General features: G+C 35.6%; 1 long non-coding RNA gene across 1 annotated transcript in view; it reads left to right on the forward strand.

Moving 5' to 3' along the window:
• LOC136843545 (uncharacterized) overlaps positions 1-19,537 on the forward strand; it is a 319,497-nt gene that overhangs the window by 229,694 nt on the left and 70,266 nt on the right. Inside the window, exon 3 of the long non-coding RNA XR_010854563.1 lies at positions 3,392-3,513. This is a non-coding gene — a long non-coding RNA (uncharacterized lncRNA). The remainder of the gene's footprint in view (positions 1-3,391; positions 3,514-19,537) is intronic.

The following is a 19,537-nucleotide window of genomic DNA, read 5'->3' on the forward strand; positions in this document are numbered from 1 at the left end:
AAATTGGAATAGATTTAACCTCACTCTGGTTATGTAAGTTGGATTCCATTGGTCGCATTCATCAGATCTATGTAAATACATCTCTGTTTCTTAATAACTGAGTTCGTTTTCGCTGAAAACACACACATCTGAATTTTGCTATGAAATGAAGAATCTCTCTCCCACACCAGGCTCTGATCCCGAGTTTCTTAATGAAATTAGTTGTAAAACCTTACAACCACGTCCCGTAGGGAGGTAGTACTGACAGTGCACCTCATGCGGTGCACAGTAGGCATTACTTAAGGGTATTTGCAGCGTCCCTTCGGCCCCTAGCTGCAATCCCTTTTATTCATTTTACTGTACCTCCATTCATATTCTCCTTCTTCCATCTTACTTTCCACCCTCTCGTAACAATTCATAGGTTTTCCTCCTGTTACACCTTTCAAACCTTTTTATTGTCTATTTCCGTTTCATCGCTGAATGACCTCATATGTCCTAGCGTTTGGCACTTGCCCTAAATTTGTATATTCTATTCTCTTCTTACCACTACCATATTATTTCATGCATGTTATATCTGCCAAATTTACAAGTATTTTACCTAAACTGAAACAGACTTGCCACACTACAGGAAAGTGATGTTAAGAGTTTTATTTCCCAACTTTGCCGGAATATTTGGAACATAATGATCGCATTTACCAGATCTTAAAGTACTCGTATTTGTATACAATATACTTGCAGTATATCGTAACTTGTAGATTTCTTAGTACCTTCTGACGCCGTTTATATCGTAACTTGTAGATTTCTTAGTACCTTCTGACGCCGTTTCCAGCGAAAACTTACTTTCCATATTTAGAAAAGAAACTCCACAAACTCAGTATTTGAACTTGACGATGGATAGTAGCTTAATAGGAGAATTAGCCTTTTTTTCTTGGAATGATTTTACCCGTCTTGTTTTCACGACGTGAAATGCTGCAGTAGTCATACCCTTACCTTTATAAATGCAAACTAATCTTGGCGAAGTTAGATGTATTTTACTTCAACAGGATTAAACCCATCAGCCAAATGGTGACGTTATGTTAAGCAATTTTTGCTGAATTATTATTATGAAATCGACTGGCAACGTTCTCAGTATGCATGAATACAATGACCTACATGCGGTGAATAATTTTTTTTTTTTTTACTTGAGTTCCTGCATTCCAAATAAGGGAATGGAATGAAGAAACGTTTCCTTCCCCTCATGATCTGAACTTTGATTAGGGAGGACAGCCACTTGGTATTATATTATTAGGCAACTGCGAGGGATTACATTTTATTTTAATTCAGGCGCAATTGTGTTTTATGATCTTGATTATAATTTATATTTATATATATATATATATATATTATATGATCTTGATTATAATATATATATATATATATATATATATATATATATATATATATATATATATATACACATACACACACACATACACTTCCATGCATACATAACTTTCATTAGAAAATGAAAGGTCATCCAACAGAACAACTTAAGTGGACATTGTTTGTAAATACAGCAACGCAGTACAAGAGCAGAAACAACTTAAAAATAACTTCACAGATACATTTCCAATTGCCTTCCCTCCTTGAATTATAGGTGCCGATTTATTTTAAGAAAGAAGTGACGAATACACTGTGTTTTGTAGCGTATCTCATCCACCATTGAATCGAGCAGATTGTAATTTGATAGGAAGATATTTTGCGTACCTCAGCAAATTTTTTTTTAAAATACTGAAGCAAGGTAATTTACAACTTTTTTTCCCTTTGTATATATCATTCTCTTATCATTCGAGTACTTTTAATGCCGTTATCATCAGAAATTTGTAAAGGCTTGGTAAAATTCCGTTGAGCAGTTGAAACCAAACAGCAAGAGATAAAACAATTACAAGCGGCATAAGGGTATAAACTAAGGTCAACCGGCAAACAGCAGCGGCAGCGGATTTGGTCGTCTCCCTAATCCCTGGTGAATAGTTGAGACAGTCCGATTAGAAGTGATTTCTCAGCAGGTGTTTTGGCGGTCTTAAGAACATGTTCCTTTGATACCCGAAAGGAAAAAATGACAGAGATTAGGAGAGTTGTCCAGAACTTGTAATGTATGCACGACTAGGGGCCTTCCCCTTTTTTTATAATTCAGTTTCTTGAGAGGAGGCAACAGTCTACTGTATGTAGCCACAAGCCTTGTTTACAAATCAACAAGCCATGTTTACAACGGAATCAGACGAAGGGAAGGGCCAGGAGTAGAGAGAGAGAGAGAGAGAGAGAGAGAATGCGAGGCCATCGGCTGTATATTCTGTTAAGAGAGTCCAGGACGTAGAGTTGGTGCAATCGTTGTATCTCTTCTGCTCAACCGATTCCTAGACCTGCTATGTAAGTATCCAATTTGTTTCAATTTAACAGCCCACGGATCACACATTTGCCGGTTCTTCTCTTCTGCCTGCTTATGCATTGCAAGTTCTCGCTATCAACTGGAAATCCGAGATACACAATTTTTGCTGCATCTCTCTCTCTCTCTCTCTCTCTCTCTCTCTCTCTCTCTCTCTCTCTCTCTCTCTCTCTCTCTGTCTTATTACCAGTCAAGGTGATTATTTTTTCTTAGCTGTGGTAGTCGAAGGATTTTATGGCGTTGATCAATAGAGAAGAGTTGCTGGACTCATTACTTTAGGTTACTGTTACATATGTATCAACATTTAACAGAATTTTTAGCTTGAGGTTTTCACAATTATCAATCAAGTTAATCAGATACAATTTTAATGTGAAAATGTGATCCCTGCCAATGCTTATTTTCTTCTTGTCTAATTTTAATCATAGTTTTATTTTTACTTTTAATCATAGTTTTACTTTTAATAATTGTTTTTACTTTTAATCATAGTCTTATTTTTTCCGTCTGCAAATTTCTACTAACTTCGCCACAAAAGTTTTATAGAATATGTAGTATTTACTGCAAGTGTTAAGTGTTTAATTACGTTGGCATCTAGAACTAAGAACTATCAGCATTTTTTACATTAGACGCTTTGATAGTCATAAGGGCTTATTTGCCTTTCTGAAGACTGAATAAACAGACTGATTGTGTACCACGGTTGTAATACTTGAAGTTTTATTCCGTTGAAAGATCCCTACTGTTAGGTTAGAAAGAATTTGCCGATGTATTCATGATAAGGAAATTACACAGATCATCTATGCTGAAACTACCTGATCCCCGGAAATGGGTATTTACCGAACATAGTTTTTTTTCCATTTTGAGCAATTTTATTATTTTTCATGTCAGTTTCAGGACAAAATGTTTATATTTGCGTTTGATCATTGTAAGGAATCATACTTATCCCTATATGTGATATATCTTTTTACTCTATAGTTATTTTTATTTTATTTTCAGTAATGTCTTTGAATGTTGCAATAGTAGTCAGCCTCTGACCTTGAAACGTTATGTGCAATGGAGGTTACTTTTGTAACTTTGATGTGTGTTCAAGAACAAGACTATCCCATTTAAAAATCCAGGTAAGATAAGTTTATGATTCACAATTAAATGGTGATACGGAAGCTAAAGATTCTTGTCAACAGGTACTACAAGGCAGAAATAAATACACATATACTGTATATGTATATATATATATATATATATATATATATATATATATATATATATATACGTATGTATGTATGTATACATACATTACATACATACATACATGTGGGTGGAATATTGATACCTGACTAGCTAATTTTGTACAAGTTTCTCACCTAAAATATTTAATGCAATTATGCAAAACTTAAACTTTTAAGAGGTACATTCCAACTGAATGCTGGACTTGAGGAGAGGTAACTGTAAGACGAGAATTGTTTCTATTTTAAAGTATTGTACAAATCTGTATGTTAAGCCAAAATAGTTTACCTACTTACGACTGTGCGTTCCATTTCCTCTAGTGAAGGAAAGCTTACAAACGTGAATTTGGTTTTGATTATCATTTGCACTATTATATTTTTATGTTCCAATAACCTTTGGCATCTAGATATTTTTTCTTAATAGTAGGACTTTAAACTAAAATGAAGGACAACGTTAACTAATCCTTTTCTGTCCCTTTTTCATATTTTATTCAATTCTCTATCTTTGTTTCTTCATCAGTTTTGAATGAATGTTTCACGTATTAATAACAAGCAATAATTTTACGGGCGCACTGCAAATGACACTGTCTTCCAGTAGTGAAAACATTAAAATGTTGACAAATAAATGCTAATAAACGGTGCCAAGTTTTCCAGCAAGTAGTAAAGATGTTTGCGAAAACAATCGCACTTACTTTCATTTGTGTTTTAGTCCTTCAGAGTTTAATGAATCGTTAAATGGGCTGATATTTATCGGGAATTGGCCTTAACAAGACATGTCGTCTGCATCTGTACGCTGGTATGTTGCGTGCCCCGCAGAATTATTATGATTTATCTTGCGATAATGGACCATACATATGCAGTTAAATTCTCTAAAAAAGTATTTCTCTTGGTAAATTTAATTCTTTTAGCTGCATTAAGCTTCTGTTAAATGCAACGTCTTTACTTTGATTTTTTCAGTGTTATTAAAGTGAGCCATGTTTTGCCATCCAATTGCAGCAGTTAATCATATGTCCACCATTAGCAGTAATTTTTCAACTCATTTTCAAAATATCATAGGTTTATGGCCATAATAAAATCTTATTTTGCTTGTTTTTTTTTCCTAAAAATGAATTAGTTATGTTCATACTAGCTTGTGGTGTTAGTTACCGCATATGATTTCCTCTTTTTATAATTGTGGTTCTTGGTGTAATTACAAATTTGACAGCGCAAAATGAAATAAGGAATGTGGATTTAAGGTGATTTTCGTCAGTCACGTCCCTATTGGTCTCCAACTTCTGTTTTTCTGCTTTTCTTTTCATGGTGCGATAGACCTACAGTGAGACCCGTATTGCTTTTTATATTCGTGCTGTTTAATCTGAAAAGCATTAACGGGAAGTGTAACGAAATTTTAAAATATTCGAGTAATTGGAATCGAGTTCAGTCTAGGCATCTTCCATGCTATTCCTCGATTCCTTCATTGCAGTCCTATTTTCGGTTAAGTAATCATAAGTGTTTCGATTACAGATTAGGGTTTAGTCAGCTGTGGATCTGTGCGTCACCTTGTGTGCATGTGGCTCCCACTACACCATTTGCAATGCCCTTTGAAAAAGGCACCCCATAGTGTTTCCTCAAGCAAATCCCCAGTCATTTGCTCTTTCATCTTGTATCACGGGTCCTTGTTCGCCTGTCCCCAAAATTACGCTACCATTCATCTGATATGTGTTTTATTTTGTAAATATAATTAATTAACTTAACCCCAGAGTTTACCCAATCGCTCTCCTCTGGAAGTAGGCCTTCAGCCGTATTTTGAAGTATATGTTTTTTAGCTGACCTCAAGGCCAGAGTCCAGATTTTTTGTTTTACCTAAGGTAAGTTGCGTAATATCTATCCCTAGCATACCTCACTGGTGTAACAAGGCTGCAGCCAAAACTATATATATATATATATATATATATATATATATATATATATATATATATATATATATATATATATATATATATATATATATATAATATATATATATATATATATATATATATATATATATATATATATATATATATATATATACATATATATATATATGTATATATATATATATATATATATATATATATATATACATATACATACATATATATGTTACCCAGTCGAGAGGAAATTTCATCGCTTACCTGTTTATACAAAGTTCTCGGCTAGCACTCTGCCAGGCCCGAGTTCGAGTCTCCGGCCGGCCAATGAAGAATTAGAAGAATCTATTTCTGGTGACAGAAATTCATTTCTCGGTATAATGTGGTTCTTATTCCACAATAAGCTGTAGGTCCCGTTGCTGGGTAACCAATTGGTTCTTAGCCAAGTAAAATAAGTCTAATCCTTCGGTCCAGCCCTAGGAGAGCTGTTAATCAGCTCAGTGGTCTGGTTAAACTAAAGTATACTTACTTTTACTTACCGCATCAAAAATGCTAATGGTAGTGCCTATCTGCACCTACACACCCTGCATTCTTTCTCTCTCTCTCTCTCTCTCTCTCTCTCTCTCTCTCTTAGGTCTACAGCAAAACAATCTTTACCCAAAATAATTTGACAAAAATCTAACATAACTGGATTGCAAGAAATAAAAGATGAAATAAGATGGAATAGTAATGTTCCTCAAAAGATCGATCATATTACACTCCATCATAATTAACTAATTATTGATTTTATATCGTTACTCACAATAGGTCAAAATAATTCAAAGTCCAGCACATTTCCAGTGAGTACATCTTTAACCTTTTTCTCAGCGAAACATCTGAGGAAGTCAAATAAAACCCTTATTAAACTAATTGCATCTTCTTCTTCTTTTAATGTGCTTTTTCCCATTTTTTGTATGGGGTAAGCACGATGCCTTCTTTTGAAGGACTAATTACATAAAAGTAAAGATATGGGAATTCCTCCCATGTTACTTATAAAGTACACATAATGTAGTAAATGCTTGACACATGTTAAATGAAAGAAACAATGTACAGTTTGGGAAATCAAAAGTGGTCCTACCTTCAAACAGCAATGTCACAGTCTTAATCGACAGGTCTCGAACCACAGAGTCTTCACTGAAGACTTTTAATAATGTTCGGTGTTGGTCTTCGAATGATCATTTGTCTGATAACTAATCCCTTCACACCCTGGGACTCCACCCAGAAGAAACGCACATACAAACACATTTACCGGAACCTGGACATTTTTGGCGAACTCACTCACAAAGCCTTGTGATGAGTTCCCACAGATTGAGAATACCTGATGTAACAGTTTTGATTAATTAGGAAACAAGTCAGATAACAGCTAAACATCCTCTCAAGGTTTCTCTGAATGTCTTTAGCGACACTTATTAATCACACATCTACTGTGTATAGTAATTCATAAAATACTTGTGACCTATAAGCTTTTCATATATATATATATATATATATATATATATATATATATATATATATATATATATATATATATATATATATATATATTTTTTGTATGTATATTATGCATTATTCTCTCTTTCATGTAACTTTGTTTTGGAAGCAAAATTACGAATGATTGCTATTGTTGTATTGGATCGCCAATTTTATTTCTATATTTATGAAAACTATTCGTTTGTCACCTGCTCTCATGAATAGTGAAAGAGTGATGGCATTTATTATTGGGTCTGCAGTGATGAGGTCATTATTGTATCAAGATAATCGACGTGAAATAATGATACTTCTATCTTGCTAGTATTATTATTCTTAGATATTTATTCCTCTTTTCCGTTGCTAGTTGTTAGAATTTTTCACCGGTTTATTACATGCAAAGATTAGAAAAGGTGTGATTTTTGCGTATTTTCCCTCAGATATGTTATGGCTTTTTCATAAATATCGGTTGGCTTAGTACCCAATAATCAGCTCCTAGTTTAGTTGTAGCCCGTGTATGGCTACTAAATTTTCAAGAAGAGGGCTCACGGTAACGCTATAGCTTTCTCTCTCTCTCTCTCTCTCTCTCTCTCTCTCTCTCTCTCTCTCTCTCTCTCATTTATGGGCAAATGCTTGAACTCCCATAGGTCTTCTGAAAATCTTCTTCTTTCTATTCTACTTGAGGGTCTCTCGTAGGCTGCATATCATGAACTAAGACAGAGTGGATACCCTCATACTAGCTCGTTTAATTCACCTATTTGAGTTGCAGTGTTTATCAGATATAGGCATCAGTTAGGCAAACGACGCAAAGTAGAGCTGGTCGTCGTAGGTGAAAACTTATAATTTGTTATTATTATTATTATTATTATTATTATTATTATTATTATTATTATTATTTATGAAAACGTTTTAATCCCTCGTCTTATTATTATTATTTATGAAAAAGGTTTTCCCTTTCCCCTTAGTTCGTCGGAATATTTTAGTGTTGAATAAAACGCCCAAATGGAGTCCAGCAGACGCCGTTCTTTATGTGCATTATGCATACGTCTGCGTGGATTACCCAGGCGTCTTTTAGCATTATTTCAGGCCCTCTGGGTCATTCTCCATGCTTCAAAATCATGAAGTTGGCATCAGGGGCCTCTTTTATGCGTCTCAGTTTCAGATGTAATTGTCACTCAGTGTCTTCGAGAATGAAGTGAATTCGTGTAGTTTTATAAAAAAAAAAAAAAAACAGAAGGATAGGCAATACAATGGCAAAGGGGAAATTTATTTCCGTGGTACATGACGCTTATTTTTTCTGTAATCTCTTTATGTTTTACTGTTTACATTTTTGTTTTTTATACACATACTTGTGCTTTCAGTTCTACTGTTAGCTGAATAACTGCGTCGACCAAGGAGAGAGAAATAGGGAGATAATAAGCAAACATTCCAGCTCTTTAATGTACGTTTTATCGATCTTCACTGAGAGAGAGAGAGAGAGAGAGAATATGTCACAGCAGCCATGATCATAAGGAAATAGTTGTTAGTTACCGAGAAACACCCTCTTCTTGGGCTCATCGCTTATTGAGAAAAGTAAACAACAGTAAGTCAAAGTATCGAGGATTGCAAGCTTTGTATGGTCGAATCTCTTTGAAGGGCTTTTGATTCTTAATAAACTTTGTGCCCATCGAACAATTTGAAGCCATTATTGTTTTATGTGAATTTTTTAAACATTGGATATTTTTATTTTGTTACAGATCGTCCTAAATGGTGTTTATATTATTTTTCCTATAGTGTGTGTTCCTTGTGCATTAGATAATAATTTCTTCCTCGGTTTTCAATTCGTCCTTTTCCTCTCTTCTATGTGTTGCTTCTAATATCCGAGGAACCTACATCAGGAAATTTTTTTTTATTAATTTTATTACTGTACTATGGTTAATATGATCAGTTTATTTCATAGAAGCTTTATCTTTTATTTTTACTCGTATATCAGTGCAAGTAATTGAGGTATTTATTCGCATTCATTTTTTTCACTTTAGAATGGTAAGAATGATTGGTTTATCTGAACCCTCAGCTTTATTGCTTCTTACTTAGGTTACTCTTGAAACCCTGAGTTTGCCTTGCTGATTTGTGTAAGCGAATTTGTCCTTTATCGTCGATCTGTGTTCCAGATAATGAACATTTTACAAACGGATCGAAATAGTAGTTATAGGAGCCCCAATTGAGGCCAGTTGACAAGCCTGTGATGGACGTTTGATAGCCATTCTCTGTTAACATCCCTCTTTATCTCCCTCCTTCCCCCCTCCCTCCCCTCCACCCCTCTTGCATATTTTAATTCCATTAAGTAAGGCAGTTCCTCCGAAGTTGAAATTCTTTGGAAGTGGTCGAGACAAGGAGACAACATCTTTATATATACCTCAGACAGACATAACGGCTCCAACCAACACTCATAAAGATGGCTGGGGCTCTCTCTCGACATCATAAAATAGGAAAGATGCTGCTGCTGCTGCTGCTATTGGTAATACTTGTTCATTCTACCGCCTAATACTACAGCTGCACATATATATACTAGTTTTTTTTCTTTTTACAGTTCTGGTCGCTGATAATTCTGTTTCAGTTATCCAGAATAACTCGGATTTTTTAGGATCTTGCTGTCTTTGATAATTTTAATTTTGTGTTTCCTTTCCATGTGCATAAATTTTTAGCCATTGTACTCTCTACCTTTCATCTGCCTTTCATGTGGCTTGCTCCCTCTTGTTCTTCGCCCACATCCACAACACACATTCATCTCCCATTTCTTTATTCGTCTTTTCCTCTTCCGACCTGCCACTGTTACTGGTCTCCAGTTCCCTTATGTCGTGCTTTTTTTATCTTAGAATTCTTCTACCACAGTCTTCCATTCTTAGTTTCCTTTGATTTGGCCATTACTTCATCCCTTCAGCCCTTTTTGCTTCTTTCTTTTCCTTTTGTATAATTCACAACTTCAGGTGTACCTCGGTTCTCCCTTCGTCACTTTGAACAGTTCTTTCTTGCCATCCCGTATCAGTCAGTCCCCTGCTGTCAGTTCTTCATCTTCATTCTTTACTAACTGTTCTGTTATTTTCGATGTCTTTCCTAGGCGTTCTGTCATTTTCGTTGCCTCTTTGCCTGTCCATTCGCTCATTCTTCTCTGTCTTCCGTGTCTGTCTCCATTGTCTTCACCCCTTGTCTCTTTTTTTGTCTTTCTCCTCCCACTCCCTTTCCTTCAAGTAGCTAATCTCCGTCCGAGGCGACATCTCCTCCAAGATTTACTGCCCCATTAACCTCACTTACCATTAAATCCAAATATGATAGATTATTTTCATGATACACACAACATTTCTCCCGCAAACCCGCACTCTGGTATGTTTTTGTGCCGAAACTTCTTTTTTAGTGATTTTTTTTTTTTTAGTATGACCATGTTTTTCATTGTACCTCACATCTGTTTGCCTTTACGTTTGTGTAATATATAAGCTCCCCCATTTTAAATGGAGGACTTGTTATAAAGCTCGCTCAGGTGTTCGAAAGTTTTAATATTTTCTTTTTATAAATGTTCAAAAGGAATAAGCTTGACGTCCAGTCTTTGTATTTTTACTGATGTTTTGCCTACATATACACAAACCAGAGAGAGAGAGAGACAGACAGACAGACAGACAGACAGAAGGGGGGGTGGAGGTTTGGGGAGCGAGGGAGAAACGTTTGTTTAGTATTAAAGAGGATAACTGAGTAATTTTTCCTTTAAAAATTCCCTCGTCTTTTCATGATCTTTCGCCTGTAAACGCTCTTTATCCGGAGTGACTATTACATCAGCAAGTAAATAGAATCAGAATTGACTTATTTATGGCTAGCACAAGCTATTAAGCTTTATTTATGGCTATCAATTTGCGTCAAAAAATATTTACAGGCGTCCTAAATAAATGTTGCGGGACGTATAACAAACTATGAACCTGTTCCTCGTTTGAAATCCTTCAAGATACATCTAAAACTGCAGCCAGCTCTCGTTAGACGGAAGGGTGCAAGAAAAACAAGTGAGTGGGTAATATACATAAATAATGATTATCGGTTTTTGAAAATTAAATGCGTTGTCATTTATACCTTATTTTGAGTGTGCAGTTCTGTATGTTCAACGGGTTTGGAAAAAATCAGACTCAAGATTTTCTGTTATGGTTACGATTAAATTGTAAGGAATATGGTAGAACGCGAATGCGGTACAGCAAGGCCCTTGCTTGTTTGATTTTACAATATGTTCAAAACTGCTCAAAAGCAAGATGGTAAACACAATATGTACACACAGTTACACACACAAATCTATATGTGAACATATATAATATACAATATATATATACACACACACACACACACACACACTATATATATATATATATATATATATATATATATATATATATATATATATATATATATATATATATATATATATATATATATATAAAGGTGAGATGGAATGGAGAAGACTGAAAATCAGCGAAAGCAAAACAAATGGTAGATGAAATGGAATCAAAGAAAAAAGTACAGTCAGGAGAGTGGTCATGTTCTGTTTGTTGGAAAGGAGTAGCAGTGAGCTAGGTACTGTGTGCGGAATGCGATAATGTCGCAAGTAACTGCGGAATGTGCGTGGCATAAGGACTTGTCAGTGCCCAAAAAGTATTACAAGAGAAAGTTGATGAGACACAGACGAGGATAACGAGTTTGAGATAAATAGCGAAGAACATTTTTAATACCGCGGAAACATGGATTGTGGAGCGGAAGTTAGAAGTACAACTAAAAAAAAAAAAATGGCAGCAGTTTGGGTGAAATAGAGAGAGAGAGAGAGAGAGAGAGAGAGAGAGAGAGAGAGAGAGAGAGAGAGAGTTAAAATACTGTTAATTAAGAAATTTTACCTAGTAGAAGAGCGCAAATACATAATGATTGGTACAAAGGTCCTGTATCACTGCGTGTACCAGAAGGAAAAAGGAGCTGTGGAACTGGAAAAGTTCTGATAATAGAATGTCAAGATTCTTGGCCAAAGAAGAGATGTGCTGTACTCAGAGGCTGGAAAATAGACATACGCGATTGAGATATGTGCTGAGAAGGGATGATGAACAGTTGGTCAGAAAAGAAGGATGAAAAACTGTAGGAAGGCACAGAAAATCATGAAAAGAAAGGATAGATGAAAACATACTATCCATTTTAGGGACCGTGAGTCATTGTTTTTCTCAGATATCTTTCAAACTAATTATTTGATCGAAATGGTACTTTGACAAAGTGTACAAGACACCTCCCGCTAAATTTTGGTAATATAGTGCACTTTCAAATTGTGTTCGTTAAGGCGTTTACTCTTGACTTTTAAAGGCAAAGTCGCATGAGTCAGCAGGCCTCAACTATGCAACCGAATGCCCACCATCCCCCATAAACAGGAAAGGGGGTGCGGAGATGGGGAGGCCAGGAAAGTGGGTTGAGGGAGAGATGAGGAGGGTAAGGGGGAGGGAGGGACAAGATGGGGATAAAGGACGTTCGAATGCATAGTTTGGCGATGCTTGGCAACACTGTGTGAGTCCAAAGTAAACGTCTTAACTAAAACCATTTGACAATGCACCAAAGTATATTACTAAAAATTAGTGGGAGGTGTCTTGTACACTGTGTCAAAATACCATTTTGATCAAATAATTAGTTTGAAAGATATTTAAGAAGAACGATGACTAGCGGTAGGATAGTAGGCCTTTATTGTGCTCTAAAAACTCGTGTTTGTCCTTGCAAACTTATGCGTCTGTCTAAGACGTTGGGTCTAGCAGTGGTCATTCAGCTTGAGAAGTTTCTGCAGGTATTTTTTTTTTTCACTTGTCTTTTCATTTATAAAGTTCCGGATATCTGTTCTTTCTTTTATTTATTAATTTTACCAACTAACTTCTTGCTGTTCATTCTGTTAACATTTTTAGGGACTAACCCACTCTCTCTCTCTCTCTCTCTCTCTCTCTCTCTCTCTCTCTGGTTAATAACTACTTTTGTCGAGAGACAGAAATTGGAAAATGGAACTGGAGAACTTTATGTCCATTAACACTGTTTTATGGAGTAAGTAGTCTATTTCCTTGAGGAGGAAAGGGTTAGAGGGAGCGACTTGCACTTCAGTTGATGAAAATGATGATGAGTTTTCGATTGCTGAATTGTCTGACCAGAAGGAGCAGGACAATTGAGACATCGGGATATTTTATCACGGTAATTGTGGTTTTGCTGGTGGTTAACTTAATTCTTCTTGGTGGGGACTGAAAAGTGACTGGAAATGAGAAGGCCATCGTGATTCTCTGGATGGTTGGTCAGCTTTTCTTCATCATTGAACCGAATGCTTTTTGTATTGTCTTACACGATGAATGTTTAATAGTGATTGTTTATGGTACATACATATATTGTAATAATATTAAATATTCGCCTGCTAAAAGCATGAGTGTTGCATTTATTTCAGTTAGTTTGGATCATGTTAAATTCTGTGGAAGTTTGGATGGTTAGTCCAAATTAGCCGTCAGCACACCAGTCGCACACACATTATATATATATATATATATATATATATATATATATATATATATATATATATATATATATATATATATATATACACACACACGTTATTTCTTTGAATGACCGGAAATTCCTTTCAAAATAATTGCAATTCGAGAGGTTTTACCTCAGAATGGGCATTGGAAAAGCCCAGTGAACTTTGCTGTAGCATAATGGAAGTAAAACGAAATTCCATATGTCAAAAGAAAAGTATCTGTAAGACAACTTATCCGCAAATCTGAGAAGTAAAACGGTGGTCCCTCAAAGTATTTTTTTCAAATGAATCACGTACATAATGTATTTTTGATAAAATATATCTGAAAGATGCCAGTTTTAGACCATCAAAGGTAATTGATGCATTGAAAGAAATATCCAATTCTCTGATTAAAATTGGAGTGGGAGATATTAATTTCTTTATGTCTGGAATTTTACTCTTTGGAGACCTCCTGTGCAATAACGAATCGAAATGGGTTTGATTCAATTTCCGCTTGCATTGACGCTGTAAATGATGATGATGGAATAACTTTAGTCGTCAAGAAATCCGAAAGGAATGTTTTTTTATGTGCTGGATCATCAGCTTTGCTACCAATCTTGGTTCGTGAGTTCTGGTGAAATAAAATGGTGTATAATGGTATTTTAACACGCCTGTTTTCTGTAGCTGTCGATCTGTTTATTGGTGACAAAATTTTAGAGGTCTGTGAGGATTTCCGATTTAGTCATTTACTCTTTTGATCTGTAAAGTGACTGATATCGTCCACTAAGGCATTGAAGAACATTTATATTCAAAATATAAATAACCTATTTGTTTGTTGAACCTCTGCATTATTATGAAAAATAACGTTATCAACCCTCTCCAAAAAAAAAAGCAGGTCACGTATGTTCGCTGTTACGGTCTCTTGTGAGTTAATTTTTCAATTTTTTATTCACACATTATACAGTATGTTCCACCCTTCCTGAGTTTCCCATTGTAGTTTATATATATATATATATATATATATATATATATATATATATATATATATATATATATATATATATCAAAAATGTACAAATGCTTTTATTTTATACACATTGTATACACATACATATACATACAGTATATATATATATATATATATATATATATATATATATATATATATATATATATATATACTGTATGTATGTGTATATATATATGCATGTATGGATGTGTATATAATATGTATAAAATATAAAGCATTTGTGCATTTTGAGTACATGTTTACGCGTGCAGAATGCATCCTGACACTTTTGTGTTCACATTGTGCTAGTATATTTGTCCATTCTTTGTCGATGGATTATATTATTGACATTAATTTACATTAACTAATTCGAAGACTCCAATCGGTAGATGTTTTGATTACTGATTAAGACGGCTCTTGAATTTTAGATGAAGCGCGCTTCAGAGATAGAGTGCCTCTACGATAAGTTTTTATTTAATTAGTGAAGCGTGTTTTTAGTAAAGACTTCATAGCACATTCCATTTTTCTATTTATTCCTTTGTATAGACTATAACATCATTACTGCCTTGTGTTTAAACTTGCAAGGCCGGCTAAAGATATGATGAATATTATAATCTTCTGTTTGTGAGTAGTTTAAGTATATCTTAGTTTAACCAGACCACTGAGCTGATTAACAGCTCTCCTAGAGCTGGCCCGAAGAATTAGACTTATTTTACGTGGCTAAGAACCAGGTGGTTACCTAGCAACGGGACCTACAGCTCATTGTGGAATCCGAACCACATTATAGCGAGAAATGAATTTCTATCACCAGAAGTAAATTCCTCTAATTCTTCATTGAGTAGTAATGGTGACCGAACTCTCAAATGTTATAATAAAGTTTTGAATCGAAGAGTCACTGAGCCACCAACAACAAGTCTCGCAATTTGGTCGCGTTATTTTCATCGCGCCCATTACGTTCCCCTCCTTCACTTTTCCATCTGTTATATGTCCCAGCCTCCCACCCTTCCTCCCCCAATGCCCTGTCATCAAGGAGAATAAAAATGGAATTGATGACGCCCAAGTGATGACGGTCCTTATGTCAGTATCACGTGATAATCGTGTTGTCAAGTCTTACTTCATCTGCGTCGGATATTAAAAGACTTTGGAATTGTTAAGCATTAAATGCGGGAATTGCCTTAGACCCTGGGTTGTTATTTTATGTTATGCTTCTTGTGCGGGAGAAATGTATCTATAGCAGGTTTTCTCAACATTCGAGTGAGAGATAAAAGCGCTGGAAATTCTTTACCTTTACTCTCTGGTTGAAAACAGCGGAACAGAAATTCCTCGTAGTAACGTTAGGGGTATTTATGAGGGTTGTTTATGGGGCATAGGTTTCAGGGCTGAGTATCCTTAATGCCCATGTCACAGACACCGACCTTTGGAATAAGTTGTCATTATTATAAAGGATTCTCGAACTGATGAAATCTCTCTCTCTCTCTCTTTCTCTTTTTTCTCGTTGGGTGGTCTGGGCATTAAGCGTACGCTTGTTTGAGTGACATTTTCCTCTGACGATACATCAGGATTATAAACGAGTTAATGACGACGTGATTATTGCCTTTATGAGATTTTTTTTTCCCCAGCGAATGTTTATTGCAGTTATCCATTGTTATACTTCATGTAATTTCTTACTTAGTTTTCTTTATCGGCATTTTCGTCTCAGGAATTTGGTTAGGCGTAACAGAATAGACGGGTGTGTTCTGTTTAGTGTTTTGGAAATGAAGTATAAAACGCGCAGTTCACTGACATTCATAGCCATAAGTTATGTCGCTGGGGTTGCCTGTATGGTGAACGCCGTCTCATTTGCTAATTGCCAGACTATAAATTATAGTCTGGCAATTAGCAAAGAGACGGAGATAGGATAGCTTCTATAATAATTATAGAAGTTATCCTATTCTATAGGATAGAAGCTATCCTATAGAATAGGATAGCTTCTATAATTATTATAGCAGCTATCCTATTGTGTTTCAAAATTGCTTTATTTGAATATTACTGGGTCATAAGGGTTGTTAAACCATTAATTTTTTGTGTGATTTATTTTGTACCCAGTGAACTGCAAATATCCTCACGTGGCTTGTGTTCCAGATTTTCTAAACACACCAACACGCATCAAGGTATCGTAAATTCCGAACGTAATAACAGGCACTTAGTTGTGAAAACAAGAATACGCTTAAGTGGAGGGAGAGAAAGTCGCTTTCTGAGACGCCCTTTAAGGGCATTAAAGTAAATGCTAATAACGGCGGTTGGTGCCCGTAGAAACAAATAAGGCAGTTACGTTATGCGGGCCCCTCTTCCCCGTACCCCGTTCCCACTCCCGGCCTCGCCTTCCGAACCACAAACTATTACGGAGGGCGGTTACGTTTTAGTGTCTGCAATAAATGCTCCACTATGCAACTAATGACCCCTACATGCTTTTACCATAGATTAGAGAGAGAGAGAGAGAGAGAGAGAGAGAGAGAGAGAGAGAGCCCCATGACCCAGGCTCATCCTCCGTCAGGTCCGTATTTGTGATGTTGAAGATTGGCGTTTGTGTTGGAAATAATGACGTCGGTTTGTGGTTTTTGTGGTTGTTCATCATTATGTTCATTGCTCATCATCCCGCTGTGAAGTGCATTGATTTTTGTCACTGCATTACCAATAGTCATACTCTCTCTCTCTCTCTCTCTCTCTCTCTCTCTCTCTCTCTCTCTCTCTCTCTCTCTCTCTCTCTCAGATTTTAAATTCCCAAAAGTCATATCGCACCGAGGAATTCGTTTGCCTGAAATTTCGAGCTCTTCAGCTTTTACAGTTGTTTATTTACTTATCTGTATAATATTTTTTTTTTGGTGTTTATAATTCTTAAATTAGCTTTAATGAAGCAAACTTCTTACCGAGAAATGAAACTGCGTTCAGTGTTATAATCTCCTAACGACAGCTCAAAGCCATAAAAAGTACTGAGCCATTTTCTTCTCATAATAATTGTAAATTTTAAAAATGTCGTCAGGTATTTTATTGACCTCTGCAGACGAGAAGACTTGTAAAGAATAAATTGAGCACGCCCAGTTTTGTCAATATAATTACCTCCGATGGTGATGGGAAGATAGCTGGATGGTATTACTTATATAACAAACAGAAATTGATACATTCTAGATCTTTTTTTACACACGCAGATATCTTCATATTTGCGTTGCTTGTTTAAAACACGGTTTTTGGTGGACAGTTGTACACCCTTGAAGTAAGAGTAACTTCAGTCTCCCTTCCAGACAGAAAAATACTCCTTGCTTAATTTCATCTCGCAGCTCAGCGAACAGTTTGTTTTCTTTTCGACGGTCTTTGCTATTTTGATTTTTAAAAATATGCTATACCATCGTAATGTCCGACCTAGGTAAGAGAATGTTCCATGAACATTAAAAACTCCAAACGATGATTGGGTTAATCTGAAAATACGCTATTATTAAGATAAAAATCGAAATTGAAGAATGATAGGTAATACCGGTAATGGAGATTCGATTAAGAGAGCCGACGCCCAAATTTGCCTATAAATTGTATTAGTTTGACCAGTTGGAATGATACTTTCATTTATACTTCATAAGGTTTTTTGTGTCGTCGCCAAACTGGGTGGCATATACTGTACAAAGCGTTGGTTGTGCTTTTGTGGATTCACTCATGTTTTAAACGAGCGTCCAGCCACAAACCTATGTATCGTATTTATATATGCGTGCATAATGCTGTTGTACTAGGAAATATATATATAATATATATATATATATATATATATATATATATATATATATATATATATATATATATATATATATATATAAATACATATACACATGGAAATCACCAGATGCCCTTTCTCTTGGAGGGCTTCGCAGCAGAGCGTGTTGACCATTCAGCTCTCAACAACAAGGCTTTTTGGGTTGAGTTTGCTAAATCCATTCCCTTCTCCTCCATATGTACAACCCACATTATTGCTTTGATTAAGTACAGTAGAAAACAGACATTAAAGAAGTTTGGTAAGTAAAAGGCGGGAGGCAACAATGCAAAGCCGTTTGTCCCCTTATAAGCCATGTCATCTACGCTGTGCGGTCTGGGGATTTCCCTACTCTTTGCTTTCCACTGCGTTTCCTGTCCATTAATTGTTTCAGATTTGAGAAATCAGATGTTTTATAGTCCCCAATAAGTATTTGACCTATTTGATGAAATCCTCCCAACTCCAGAATACAAAGTGGGTCACTGGTTGAATGCTGCAGCACTCTGTTCTTTGCTTTGTCCACATATCGCCTGCAGCTTCCCGCCAGCGTCTGCTAGGACCTAGAGAAAGGGGATGGGCGTGGGAGCCTCATCCCTAATGGCTGCTCAAAAACTGGAAAGCTTTATTCTTCTGGTCTCACCCGCTTTTAAGCGGAAACATTGAGTAAGACTCAGGTAATAATGCAATGAAAGTGTGAAGCTTCTTTGGTGGTTTGTATTTAGAGACCGATTTAGAAAATTATGTGTAGTAAATCATCAGTTTCAAAAATCTCGTTGATGCTTCTTTCAAGCTTATTATGATATTTGTTTCAGTAAATCTGTTCCTTTGATTAAGAGCAGGCTTTCTTCAGAATCATATTTGTTCATATGATTGTCCGTAATAAGAGGGTATAATTATTCTTGTCATCTCTTCCGACTGATTTGTCAAATAGCCTCATGTATTTATGTGCGACGAAAGTTTTCTCATTCTCTTGGATAACTCAAAAAAGGTTCTTAAAGAGGCAGTATCAGTAATAATATTTGCGATTATGTTCTTGGTTTCATCATTCATTTATTATTGCATCGTATCAAATATTTACTTTCTTGTATGTAGAGGTAAAATCAGCACTGAACCCATTGCTAAGTTCATGAAAATAAATTAACAGAAATAACAGGATTTCAGATATGTTAAAAAAAACTAGGACTGAGGATTTTTGTAGCCTTTCATAGAAACGTAAC

The sequence above is a fragment of the Macrobrachium rosenbergii genome, chromosome 11 (assembly GCF_040412425.1).
Source record: "Macrobrachium rosenbergii isolate ZJJX-2024 chromosome 11, ASM4041242v1, whole genome shotgun sequence".
Lineage (NCBI taxonomy): Eukaryota > Metazoa > Arthropoda > Malacostraca > Decapoda > Palaemonidae > Macrobrachium > Macrobrachium rosenbergii.